Genomic DNA, 12,848 nt, shown 5'->3' with positions numbered 1-12,848 from the left:
AGCCCATGTAGTGCATGATGAGTTCCCCTAAAGAGCCCCCAGACAGGGCAGCATGTTAATCAGACAGAAATGTGTTCCTAAATGCCCACCCTGTGCCAGGCACTGCTTGTGCAGGGGCTGCTGGGAAAGTAGATGCTAAAGTTGTCTTTTCCAGGTGATGTCACAGTTTACTCTCTTTACCTACAACAGGTGGAGGCATCCCTGCCACTTGCCTTGTTGTCCAGGGGCTCTGTCTTGAATGAAGGTCTGCTGCTGGTGCCTGAGGCCTCCTGCACCGGACATGGGAGACGCTGGGGTCACCTTAAGGTGTCCCCTCAGCTGGCACATCTCTACTCTCTGCTCTGGCAGGTGTTCTGTGACACCAGGCCCCTTCGTTCTAGGATACCCTGGTGTGCGTGTGTGTGTGTGGTGGGGTGGAAGGTCAGGGGTTTGGGACTCTCAGTCTTAACAGACAAGGGAGAAGTAGGATGAGAGGGTGGCCTCTGGACCTCCGCCGATCTCCTGGGCCTTTCCCTGTGGCATCAGCGGCTCCCTGTTTGCTATTCTGGGCCCAGACAGAGGCAGCTGTGTGGTGGTGGGGGAAGCTGACAGGCAGTGACAGGGAACACCCGCTGCTGCGGCTGCAAGTGGCCCGGATAGATCCCAGCAGGGGAGAGAAGAAAGTGGGCCCTGCCCCCTCCCCCAGCTCTCTTCCTTTGGTCCAACCCGGTTCTGATATCTGTGTCACCTTTGGCACCCAGGACGGTCCCCTCATGCACTTTCCTCTGCAGTCCTTCCTGCCAAGCTCCCAGTGAGGCCTGAGGGAGCAGGCTGTGCGAATCTGGGCTAGTAGCTATCCCTCTCTGGACTTTACTTTTCTTACCGTAAGCCCAGATGGCAGCTCCTGGGGAACCCTGGACCCTGTGCCCAGTGCATTCAGGAATTTCTAGGTGCTCTTCCAGAGCTCCGAGGACCCTCTGGGGGCCACTTTCCTACATTAGCCTTGTGGTCTTCTAAAGCTGTCTCCAGCTCACCTGGGATGGCATGAGAGACCTGCTCTCAGGGCTTGGCCTCAAGTTCTAAAGCCCTAAAGCCCATTTTCCCCACACCTTCAGGGCTCAAACCAGGACTGGGGTGGTCAGAACCATGGGCAATTTCCAGGAGGATCTCTCCTCCACAGGGCCTGGGAAAGCAAGGGGCAAGATTTGTTGATGAGATCTGGCAGAGGCCCCTGCCCTGGGAGCCTGCCTCTGCCCTGCTCCTTGCGGCAGGGGAAGCCACAGACGCAGGGAGCCGGCAGGGAGGCAGGAAGGGATCAGAGAGAACTGAGGCCTTTTCTGGGTTTGAAATGCCCAAGCTGTTAATTTGAGAATAATCAATGCTAATTTGCACATATCTGGTTGCCATGGCAGGTTATCTATTTCCTGTCAGGATGCCCCAGAAGCTCCTGGAGCTCTTCTCCAGTGCTGCCCAGCCAGCTCGCCCTGCCTGCTCCGAGGGGCTGCAGAGCCAGCCCAGCTGAGGAGAGACAGGCCCGCTCCCGCCCAGCCTCAGAGCCGAGGGCTGCGGGAACTCGGGCAGCAGGAGAGGAGGGGAGGGCGGCCAGGGGGCTGGCCCACGGAGCCTGGGAAGAGGAGAATTAGGCAGAAGTGCAAATTACCCAGACCCATGATTAACATTTCTTCCAAATCTGCATGAATATTAAAGCGCAACCCACCCCAGTCCCCCGCACAATGAATTCTGCATGAATCTTAAGATAAATCGTTTGGATGACTTAGCGGCAGCTGTACACCCCTGCTGCCAGCTGCCCCCCCAGATCATTTCAAGGCGGGTAAGAGGAGAGAAGGAGGGGAGAGTGGGGGAGGCCCGAGGCGGGGGCGGGGAGGGCGTAGAAGAGGTGCTAGTCATTTGGGGTCCCTCTGCTCAGCCACCAGGGCCAAAAGGGCATTGGCTGGGGGTGAGGAGTCCTGGGCCCTGCCAGTTGTGGGGCGCTGGAGGGACACGAGGTGGAGATTGCTTCTGTGTATTCCCAGAGAGGCCAGGACCTTGCTGGGCAATCCGGCCTGCCCACTCCATCCCTGCCCTGTCCCTCACCAGCAAACCAGCCCTCTTAGCCCTCAGCTCATGCCCGGTGCTCCTGGAGGGTGGTGGTCCTCACTTGGGGTGGCTTTGTGCCCCAGGGGACACGTGACAATTAACGAGATTGAAAAGAAGGTGCTGTGGGTGTCTAGCGAATAGAGGTGCACAGGACAGCCCCTCCCCCAGCCACAAAGAATGATCTGGCTGCACATGTCAACAGAGCTGCGACTGAGCAACCTGGCCAAGCGGTGCCTACCTCACCTTGCTGGCCCTAGTCTTCTGCTCAACCTATTCGTGGGCGAGAAAGGAGTTACCAGGGGCCCTGGGTGGGGGCTGGGAGTCAGGGTTTGATATTCAGAGCATGGCAACATCAGTATCTTAACTATCATTGTCCCAGGCAGGGTATCAGCAGGAAACGGCAGGAGTGAAGGGTTCCAGCAAAGGCCGTTTAATGAAGAGGCTGTTGACACATAGGCTTGTGAGCACAGTTCAGGGAAACAACATAGGACAGTGTAGAATCCAGGGACCAGGAAGAGGGGGCTCTCCTGCCTGCAGGGCCACAGAGGGGAGGGAAGGAATGCTGTTACTGGAACGTGCAGAGCCTGGAGCCCTGGAGCAGGGGCCCCTCCAGAGCAGCAGCAGGCAGTCAGGGAGTGGGTGGGGTAGATACCCCAACCTCGAGGCCAAACCCAGCTACAAGGCAGGGGATGAGAGGGCCCAGCTCCTCAGTCTGCAGAGGTGGGCCTTCTGAGACTAAAGCAAAGGGGAGAAGAAAGGACAGTTTTAGTGGGATGGCAGGAGTGGGGGTGTGCTGGGGGAAGGCGGGTAGTCAAGTGAAGAGTAGCCAGCACAGTCATCATGACTGGCACTGAGGGGGTCCTGCATGACTGCTCCCAGGAGCTCAACACACAGGGCAGTGGTTAAAGAAACCTTATGGAACAACCTCACACCATAAGCATGAGTGGGTCACGACAAACACCTTTTGGAAAATTCTAGATTCTCTTCCAGTGGTAGAGCTGCTAGGGTTAAACTGTTAGGACTTACTGGGAAGGGCATCTCAGAGGGAGCTTCAGGAAGCCAATGGCGTGCTGGGATTCAATTTACAGAGTGCAGTTTAAGCACAAATTCACAGGAGCACATTCAACTGTAGAGAGGAAACCCTGCTCACTGCGGACCAGCAAGGGGAATGCAAAGCCAGAGCTGGGCCCAGCTCTCCGGGGAGCACCGGCTAGAGTCCACGGACTTGTGGGGTGAGGAAAAGGGGAGCTCCAAGGCTCTTGGCCTGGTGACCAGGGGAGGCAAACAGGGGCGGGGCCTCTGGATACAGGGATGACTGGGACGGGCTGGGACTCAGGTCCTGCCGGAGTCCACGGCCCCTGCTCCAGGGAGACAGCCACCCCTGGGCCCGCAGGGCAGCGTCCTGAGGCTGTGGTCAGCTCCCTTCCCCGTTCCAAGGTGCACTTCCCGGCCGCAGGGAGGATGGGCCATTTGCAGAGCCGCTGGGTGCCCACGAGTGTGAGTGGCCCCCCAGAAGCGAGTAGACCTGGGGGGCTGCCTCCTGCTTCCTGTTTTAAACAGCAGCCTAACAAGAAATAGACAAACAGGAGCGCTTTTCAGCTCAGCAGGGTGATAGGGGAAGCAAATTAAAATCCCATTATAAAACCCTGCAGAGGCTGCTGGCAAGCCTGGCTGGTGATCATTTACACCAACGTGCACACACCGAAACCGTCCTCGCGGTGACTCAGGCCGCGCAGGTGGCCGTGGGAAGGATTCTGGAGTCAAGTCGCCATGCCTCTGAGCTTGTGACCTTGAGCAAGTGCTGAACCTCTGAGGTGCTCGGCTTCTTAAACTCCCCTGTGCTGGAGGCTTTGCATTCAGTCTCCAGACCACTGTCCACCCTTCTCAGCTGCTCTGTGCCTGCAGACGGCCTCTGCGGACCGGTTCCCTTAGCCTCTGGCTTGTTGGGGTGGGTGCTGACAGGAGGTCAGAGGGTGGCCAGAGTAGTTAAGACTCGGGCCCCCTGGCTCCCCCACCACGGGCAGTGGCTTGGCAGTGGCTGTCAGAGGCCTTTCCCTCTGGGCACCTCTGTTTCCAGGTGCTTCCTGTGTCCCTGCAGGCCAGGGAGGCAATGGCTTCCTTCTCTTCCTGGGCCATGGGTTCATCTTCCCCATTCCTTGGGTCCCCTCAGCCTCGCTTCATCTTTGTCTATGGTCCCCCCTTTGTTCGACTCTCTCACTGCTTGACGGACTGGTGGTGTTCAATGTGACAACTAATGGGAAGGTGCCAAACACAGGGCAGGGCCCGCAGGAAGCAGGCGGGCAGCATGGGGCTCTGTGGCACAGTGGGATTCAGTTCCAGCTCTACCACTTCTTAACTAGCTGTGGACTGTGGGCAACTTGCTACTCTCTGCATCTTCAGTGCTCCCTCCATAAAATGACGATGGTGATGAGGATAAGAGTGATGAGCCACTGCCTGTGTCACAGAGTGTTGTGAGGTTCAAATGAGTAAATTCCCGTCAGGTTTTTACACGGCACATCACAAGCCATCAGAAACGTTTGCTGTTCCTTTTTATGGCGGTACGTTCTCACAAAACATGTCTTCTTTCAGGTCACGCAGAAGGCCTAGTCAGCTATCACCCTCCATCTGTCTTTGAATAATGTGATTGTGACAGTTTCTTCTGTGGCTGCAAGGACCTTGAAGCCATCTCTGTCCTTGGGGAGGCTCATGTTATGCAATCCTGTCCTCAGCCACCCACCCAGAGAGCTCCAGGGAGGTCTTGGGACTCCAGCCATGGATATCCTGGTCTCCAGCAAGACTATGGCTTGCTGAAGGTTGCTTATTCATAAATGTGTGGTCTGCTGTGAGCCAGGTATTGTCCTGAGCCTTGGGGTTGCTGTGTTAAGCTCACAAGGACTCACCTTCTGCCTTGAGTCATTCAGTTAGGATCAGAATAGCCCCTGAGCCAGCGAAGCAGGCTTAGAATAGCCATGGAGGAGAGAAGGCAAGTGTCCATGGCTCCAGGGCTCTTGACTACTTGGAAGAGTTTGGGAGGGACTTTTATAACCAGCTGTGCTCTAAAAATATCACACGCCACACTCACCTTTTGTTGGACTTGGCTTTACAGGAGAGAGCTCACCATGATTCTGGCCAGAGTCCATGAATTTTAACACCCACCATCACCACCGCCACCACCATGAACCACCACTGGCACCACCATCACCACCACTGGCACCAGCACCAGCACCGTCACTGTCACCACCATCCAACAGCAAACAGCTTTTCCTATCTTGGGTAACTTCTTTCCAGGACAGAAGATGACACATCAGGGCCCTTGGCAGCCTTATCTCTTAGGTTCTTTGTTCTTAGGTAAAAAATAAGTTATTCTTTAGTTCCCAGAAGGAGAGTAAAGGGCAAGGTGTGCTCCAGACAAAATTCTCTAAGTGAGGCCTCCAGAAAAGAGGTCAGGCTGGTACAGTGAGTGAGTAAGATCTGCTTGAATTTATAAGACTTGGAATTTCTATTACTTTTCATCCTCAATTTCCCTCCCCTCCTTACCTTGCCTGTGCTCCACACCCTCCACAGTATGAACGTGAACTTGGAGTCAGGAGAATTTGTCCCCTCCTAGCTGTGTAATTTGGGTAAGTTGTTGAAACCCTCTGAACCTAAGTTTCAGTGTCTATAAATGGGGATAAGAATATCCAACTTCATAAGACTGTTGTGAGAATCTTACAAGGAGACAATGTCAATAAACCTCTTGGTCTAGTGTGCAGCACATGGTAAGTGCTCATTTGACATCTGTCTGTCTATCCTTCCATCCATCCTCCCTTCCTTCCATCCATTCATCTATCCATCCATCATCCATCCTCCCATCCATCCATCCATGAATCCATCCATTGATCCATCTGTCAGTCTATCTATAAATCATCTATCTATATGTATCATCATCTTTATGATTATAGCATCTTTGTTTTGTTCAGATTATCTATAGGTATATATCTATACCACCCAAACATAGTGGCATAGGACCAGCAATAATTATTATAGCTGCTGCTCATGGTTTTTGGGGGTGGCAGTCCATCTTCACCTGGGCTCTTTTCTGTGGTTTCAGTCAGATGGTGGCTGGATTTAGCTTGAAGACTTTCCCACTCGTGTCTGGTAGTTGATGCTGGCGTTTGGCTGGGACCTTAGCTGGAGCTGCCTGCCAGGACGTCTATGAGTGACCTCTCTCCACGTGACCTGGGCTTCCTCACAGCATGGCAGTCGGCTTCTAGGAATAAGCATCTCAAGACAGATAACTATGGGGATGCTGTATTGCCTTGTTCTGACCTAGCCTTGGAGGTCACATAGCATCACTCCTGCTCTATTCTGCTGAGGAGGGAGGCACTAAGGTCTGCTTATGTTCTAGAAAAGGGGACTCTACTTGATGAGAGAGTGACAAAGTCTCATTATGAGAAGACTACATAGGTAGGGAGCTATTGTTGTGGTCACTTTTTGTAATACACTCTTTTACACTTTGATCTTTTCATTAGTTCTTAATTATTTTCTTGTCCTTAGGAATTCACATTCTTGGCCACCTAAGCAACATGTTCTGAGTTAGATGATACCCTCTCCCTGCCCTTTGGGAAATATGGTGCATTAGAAAGAGCAATGTCCTAGGAGCCCAGACTTCTGGTTCCTTGACCCAACTCCACAGGGTGCTTTTGAGCAAATCTGATGCTATCCACTGCTCTGTTCTCTGTTTTCCTGCCTTTAGTGCTATGGAGCTTCAGAGGGAAGAGGGTGGCTTATTATATTTAAGTTTTCCACTCTGGTTAGCTCAGCACCTCTCCTCCATGCAAAAGAAAGAAAATCAAATCATTTTATGGGATTTGGGGCTGGGATACCCACAGTCATAACCTTTCAAACACAAGCCCTTCTACTTCCGGCACCTGTTCCTAATAATGTAACCCTTGCCCACCATCCTAGAGGTCCACAGTCCCCTAAACTTATCTTTTCTTCTATCCTCACTGTACCAATTATCTATTGCTGTGTAACACATCATTCCAAAACTTAGTGGCTAAAGGCAGCACACTTACATTATTATCTCGCAGTCTATGGGTCAGGAAGCCTGGTGCAGCTCAGCTGGGTCCTGTGGCTCAGGTTCTCTCACAAGGCTGCAATCAAGTTGCCAGCTGGGGCCGCAGTCTCATCTGAAGTCTTGGCTGGGGAAAGATTTGCTTCCAAGATACTCACGTGACTGTTGACAGCCTCGGCCCCTCACTGTCTTTTGTCGGGAGGCCTTCCTCACTTCTATGCCATTTGGGTCTCTCTATAGATTCACAGCCTGGCTGCTTGCCTCATTAGAATGAGGAAGTGAGCAAGAAAGAGAGGGAGAGCAAAAGGGAAGTCACAGCACTTTATGGGCTAATCTCAGAAGTGACATCCCATCACTTAGCCATATTCTATTCCTTAGAAACAAGTCACTAAGTGCAGTCCACATTCAAGGTGAGACTTATAAACAGGGCATCCATGCCAGGAGCCGAGGAGCTATTTTAGAAGCTACCACACTCACCATGACTGTGAGATTTCAGGAAGGCACACATGAAATTCTCACTGTTTGGCTGATGACAAAAGTGTTTAGGTGTTGGGCATGAATTTTCATAACAGCATTATTCAGAATAGCCAAAAAATAGAAACGACTTGTATGTTCAGCAACTGATGAATGGATAAATAAGATGTGGTATAGCCATACAATTGAATGTTGTTTGACAATAAAAAGGGATGAAGCACGGATATACACTAGAATATGGATGAACTTTGAAAATGTGCTATGTGAAAGAAGCCAGTTTACAAAGGACCACATATGTATGATCCTATTTATATGAAATATCTAGAATAGGCACATCTATAGAGGCAGCAAGTAGTTTAGTGGTTGCCAGGGGCTGGGAAGATGGGGGCAAAAGGGGATTAAAGTGGGTCAAATGGTGGTCCTTAAAGGCTATGTCCATGTTCTAACCCCGGAACCTGTGAATGTGACCTTACTTGGAAAAAAAAGTCTTTGCGGATGTAATTAAAGATCTTGAGATGAGATCATTTTAGGTTTAGGGTGGGCCCTAAATCCAATAACATATGTCCTTATAAGAGAAAGGCAGAGGGAGATCTGAAATGCAGATATAATTCACATACCGTGCGACACGCAGGCGAGAAGGCCACGTAAAGATGGGGGCAGAGACTGGAGTGGTGTGGCCACAAGCCACGGGGCCCCTGCAGCTGCCAGAGGCTGGAAGAGGCAGGAAGGACCCTTCGCTGGAGTCTTGGTACAGAGCCTAGCTTTGCCAGCACCTTGATTTTGGACTCTGGCCTCCATGACAGTGAGAGAATTAATTTCTTTTATTTTGAGCCACTAAATATTTGGTATTTGTAACAGCAGCCACAGGAAACTATTTCAGGGGGTGGCAGCTAAGGGGTGCAGGGTTTCTTTTAGGGGTGATGGAAATGTTCTAAGTGGACTGTGACAGCTGTGTGACTGTGTATATACTAAAGGCCTGTGAGTTGTATACTTTAAGTGTGTGAATTTTACGGTAGGTGAATTATATCTCAATAAAATTGCTAAAAATAAAGTATTAGGGGATTTTCCCCTTTCCCGGGCAAAGGTAGGGGCAGAGGGAGGACCATATGATGGAACGTTTTGCTTCTCAGCCAGGCGCTGTTCCACACTGCCAAGCCACTCCCCGGACAGCATTTGTGTCCAGTGACCCATGGCATCCGGACCACTGCCCCAGGACGCTGTGGCAACCTTGGGAGGCAATGTGCTCAGGGCATAGGAGCCCTGGTCTCGGGGTTTCCCCGCTCCCTCTTTCTCATACACGTTGTCATCGCCTGCTCAGTGTTTAACTTTTTCCTCTCTCACCCCTCAGTTTTCACACTGCACTGCCTCCCCCACCGCCCTTTTTGTGTACCAACTTCTTCCCCCTGTAAAACTCCAAACTGTAAACCTCAGGGGTGGAATCCATTTGCAATCCCTCAGATGTCAGGAGAATTGAAAGCACGGCAAATATTTCCGAGATCTAAATTACACCGACCCCAGAAGGCAGAACTTGCAGTATAATCCAAGTTATGAATTGTAAATCAGACGCCATGCAAAGTACTTGCAAAAATTCAATAAAGCTTTTGCTCCCAGCACAGCCAAGCCCGGCCTAAGGAGGCAGGAGGAGGCAGCTTGGGAGAGAAGGAAGGGAAGGGAGCGGAGTGTGGCGGGAGGGAGGGCGGAGGGCAGCGGCCCCTCCTGGCGCTGCTGGGCCCAGGCTCTCCTGGCCAGGAGCTACCCGTCTCCCTGGTAGGGGAGTCAAGGCCTTTGGTTACCATGCTTCAAGATTTCATCTAACCTCGCGAATAAGAATGCAGTACTTACCAGCCTGCCCGACCCCGTGAACCCGCGAGGCTGTGACAGTGAAGGGGGCTTCTAGAACAGTCACTTGGCATAAACCTGCCCGGCTTCCTGTGTATGTAAATTGTTACCCAAGTGCTTTTTCAGGTCCAAAGGAGTGACAGTCACCAATGCGTAGGTAGGGGAGGGTTCCCTGCCTGATACTAAATTAATTTTCATCTGTGTGTGAGAAAGAAGTCAAAGAACTCACCATAGACTCACAGATGTAGTCACCCCTTAGGGTGGTGGGGGATGCAGGGCACAGGGCCTCTCCAAGGGTATATTTAGGGAAGTTGAAGAGCAATGGCCTCAGTATCCAGCTGGAAGGGCTGGCACGAAGGTGGTTATGTTTCAAGGACTGGCAATTCTAAGAGAAGAACTGCAGTGCTGGGGAGGGGTGGGGTGGCGGGTAAGGGCAGGGACCAGAGGACAGCTGCTCACTTCTGACCCAGCCGCTGGCTGCACGTAGTTCTGTCCTGCCTGAACTGGGGGGTTACTGGGAGGACCATGCTTTGTACAGTGACATCTCTGGGGCACCAAGAAGGTCAATAGCCCTACTCATTCAAGGACTGAAGGGAAACAAGAAGTTGGTGGAGACTGGTTTTCCTTGCTCACACCTGGCTTCACAGGTGCCCACCACATCTGCTCTGATGACCCATGTGAACAACCACTGCTTCATTTCCCAGCTCCACTGGGCACTGTGCTAGCTGTCAGGAATATAAAGATAAAATGAGGTCCTTCCTTGAGCAGATCTGATGGTGACAGGTTGAGCCCTTCATCCCTGCCTCCCAGATGCTCAGAAGACCCCGCGCCCACCTCAGGGACACAGCGGGGACTTTTGGTACAGCAGGACTTCAGGGTGGGTATAAAGAAGTCTTGAACTGCCTGTGTTGGGAGAGGGGCTGCCAAACTTGAGGAGCCCCAAATATTCCCAGCTTATTAATAGTCATGATGTGGAGGATGCAGGAAGCCTCCTGTTCAGAGGCTCATGGTTCTGTGAGGTAATTAAAATGCAGCACTGCACACGGCTCTAACGAGGACACCATTAATGCCGGGGCAGCCCTAGCGCGGGGCTGCATCCTGTAGGACCAGCCTCATCAGTGAGGCCTGGCTAGGAAGAGCTGGGTGCGGACTTTTCCCTGCAGAAAGATCTCTTTCTCTCTTTCCCTTTCTTCTTGCTTCCTCCCGCCCACTGGCCGTCCTTGAAGAACATGGAGAAAGTGCAGTGCCATGAAAGGAACCTGAGCCCATTCAAGAAACCCAACGCATATGTGGCTCAGCTCTTTGGTACCCACGGATCTTGGGCAAGTGTGCCCCCTACCACCATCCCCACCTCCTGGTGGCCACCTACTCGTGTAATCCCCACTCCCCTTGAGTGGGGAGGCCTAGTGATTTACTTCCAACCAATATAGCACAGTAATGGAATGTCACTTCCGTGATCAGGCTTTGTAAGATTGTAATCTGTCTTGTTAGCAGATTCTGTTGTCTTTTTGGCTTGCATGCTTTGAGGAAGGAAACAAGCCTGTTGGAAAGGCTCACATGGCAAGGAGTGAGGATGAATTCCAGCCAATAGCCAGCTAGGGACTGAGACCCTCAGTCCGTCAACCCTCCAGGAACTGAATCCTGCCAATAACCACATGAGCTTGGACTTGGACCCTCTCCTGACTAGCCATCAGATGAGACCCCTGCCCTGGCCAACACCCTGATTGCAATCCTAAGAAAGAGAATCCAGCTGAGCCATGCCTGGAATCCTGACTCACAAAAACTGAGATAACAATTGTGTGTTTTAAGCAGCAAAATTCTAGGAAGATTTGTCACCCAGCAATAGATAACCGATAGAGCAAATTATTTAACCTTTAGGTATTTCATTTCTCATCCGTGAAACAGTTCTAATCCTGTTGCCTTTCAGGATTGCAGAGAAGATGAACTGATTAGATACATGTGTGTTCTACAGTGTCAGACACCCGGGAAGGGGCTTCATTACTAATTTACATTGCCTTAAATAATAACGGCTGTCCTGGACCCCTGTGCTTAGAACCTCTGCCCTGGCTGGCCCTTGATGCACGCACATTTATGCAGCCCCTTTACTCCATGGCCAGCCCTGCCGCATCCAGGAGAATACCAATGAGATCAGATCTAGTGCCTCAGTAGCAATGTCTGCTTCTGTTCATATAGCACTTCCGAGTTTCAGAGCTCACTCTACAGGCAGAGTAGGAAGGAGATATCCTTTACTAAAATTTATCTGGAGTATATCTTCAGAAGGACAGACCCATTTCCCTACTTCTGGGTCTCCTAGCCTGGCTCCTGCCCTGCCTGGTTCTTAAACAGTCCCTGAAGGTTGGAGCTGGAAGGGGCCTTTCCTTTTTAAATTGTGGTAAACTTCTCAAAGGTTGAAAAGAACCATTTTCAAACGTACAATCCAGTGGCATTTAATGCATTCACAATGTGCAGCCATCACCTCTCTCTAGTTCCAAACCATTTTTCGGCACCCTAAAAGGGAAGCCCTGTATCCATTAACAGTCTCTCCCCATTTCTCCCCACCCCCTGCTCCTTAGACCCTGATCTGCTTTCTGTGTCTGTGGATTGCCTGTTCCGGGTATTTCATATTAATGGAACCATGGAGTATGTGTCTTTTGGTGACTGGCTTCTTTAACTGGGCATGTTTTTCAGGTTCATCCATGTTGTAGCACATTTCAGTGCTTCATTCTTGTTTATGGCTGGGTAATATCTTGTTGTCTGGATGTAACACATTTTGTATATGGAATGAAGGAGTCTTTGAAAAGCAAGAAACCAAGGCCTGGAGGAGGAGGGGCCAGCCCTGTTGCATGAGCTGTCAGGACCAGGACCAGGGGGTGACGTGGGGCCGGTGGGCCATTGTCTGCCCATATCTGGGGTCTCCTTGGCACACTGCTGGGTCACATTTACCCTCTGTGGTTTGGTAGGACCAGTGGGCTGTGGGCAGAAGTGATGTCAGGTATCACTGAATGGCCCCTGAATCTCTCCAACATCACAGCACCCTGGAGTCTTGCTCAGCCTCCCATCACCTCACCAGACCTCCCCAGCCTGTGGCTTCCTCGTGTGAGGGCCTCTCCAACCCTGGCTCCTCTGGCTCCTCCTGGGCCCCAAAGTGGCAGCATCCCCGCCCCCGCCCCCAGCAGGAAGCTGCCCAGGAAACGTGTCAGCAGAGCTCTAGCTTCTGTGTTACACCGACAACAGCTGATCCAATTTTTCTTAATTAGTACACTTAATTATTAATAACATTTTGCTTAAGTAGAATTAATTACTCCATCACCAACACTGGCCAACTATGTCTTCCCGCCATGGTTTCCTATTGATGTTCTTCTACCGAGGCCATACTCCCCCTCCCTCTGAGGGAATGGGGCTC

Source organism: Manis pentadactyla, chromosome 4, assembly GCF_030020395.1.
Source record: "Manis pentadactyla isolate mManPen7 chromosome 4, mManPen7.hap1, whole genome shotgun sequence".
Taxonomy (NCBI): Eukaryota; Metazoa; Chordata; class Mammalia; order Pholidota; family Manidae; genus Manis; species Manis pentadactyla.
Note: the sequence above shows the minus strand (reverse complement) of the source record.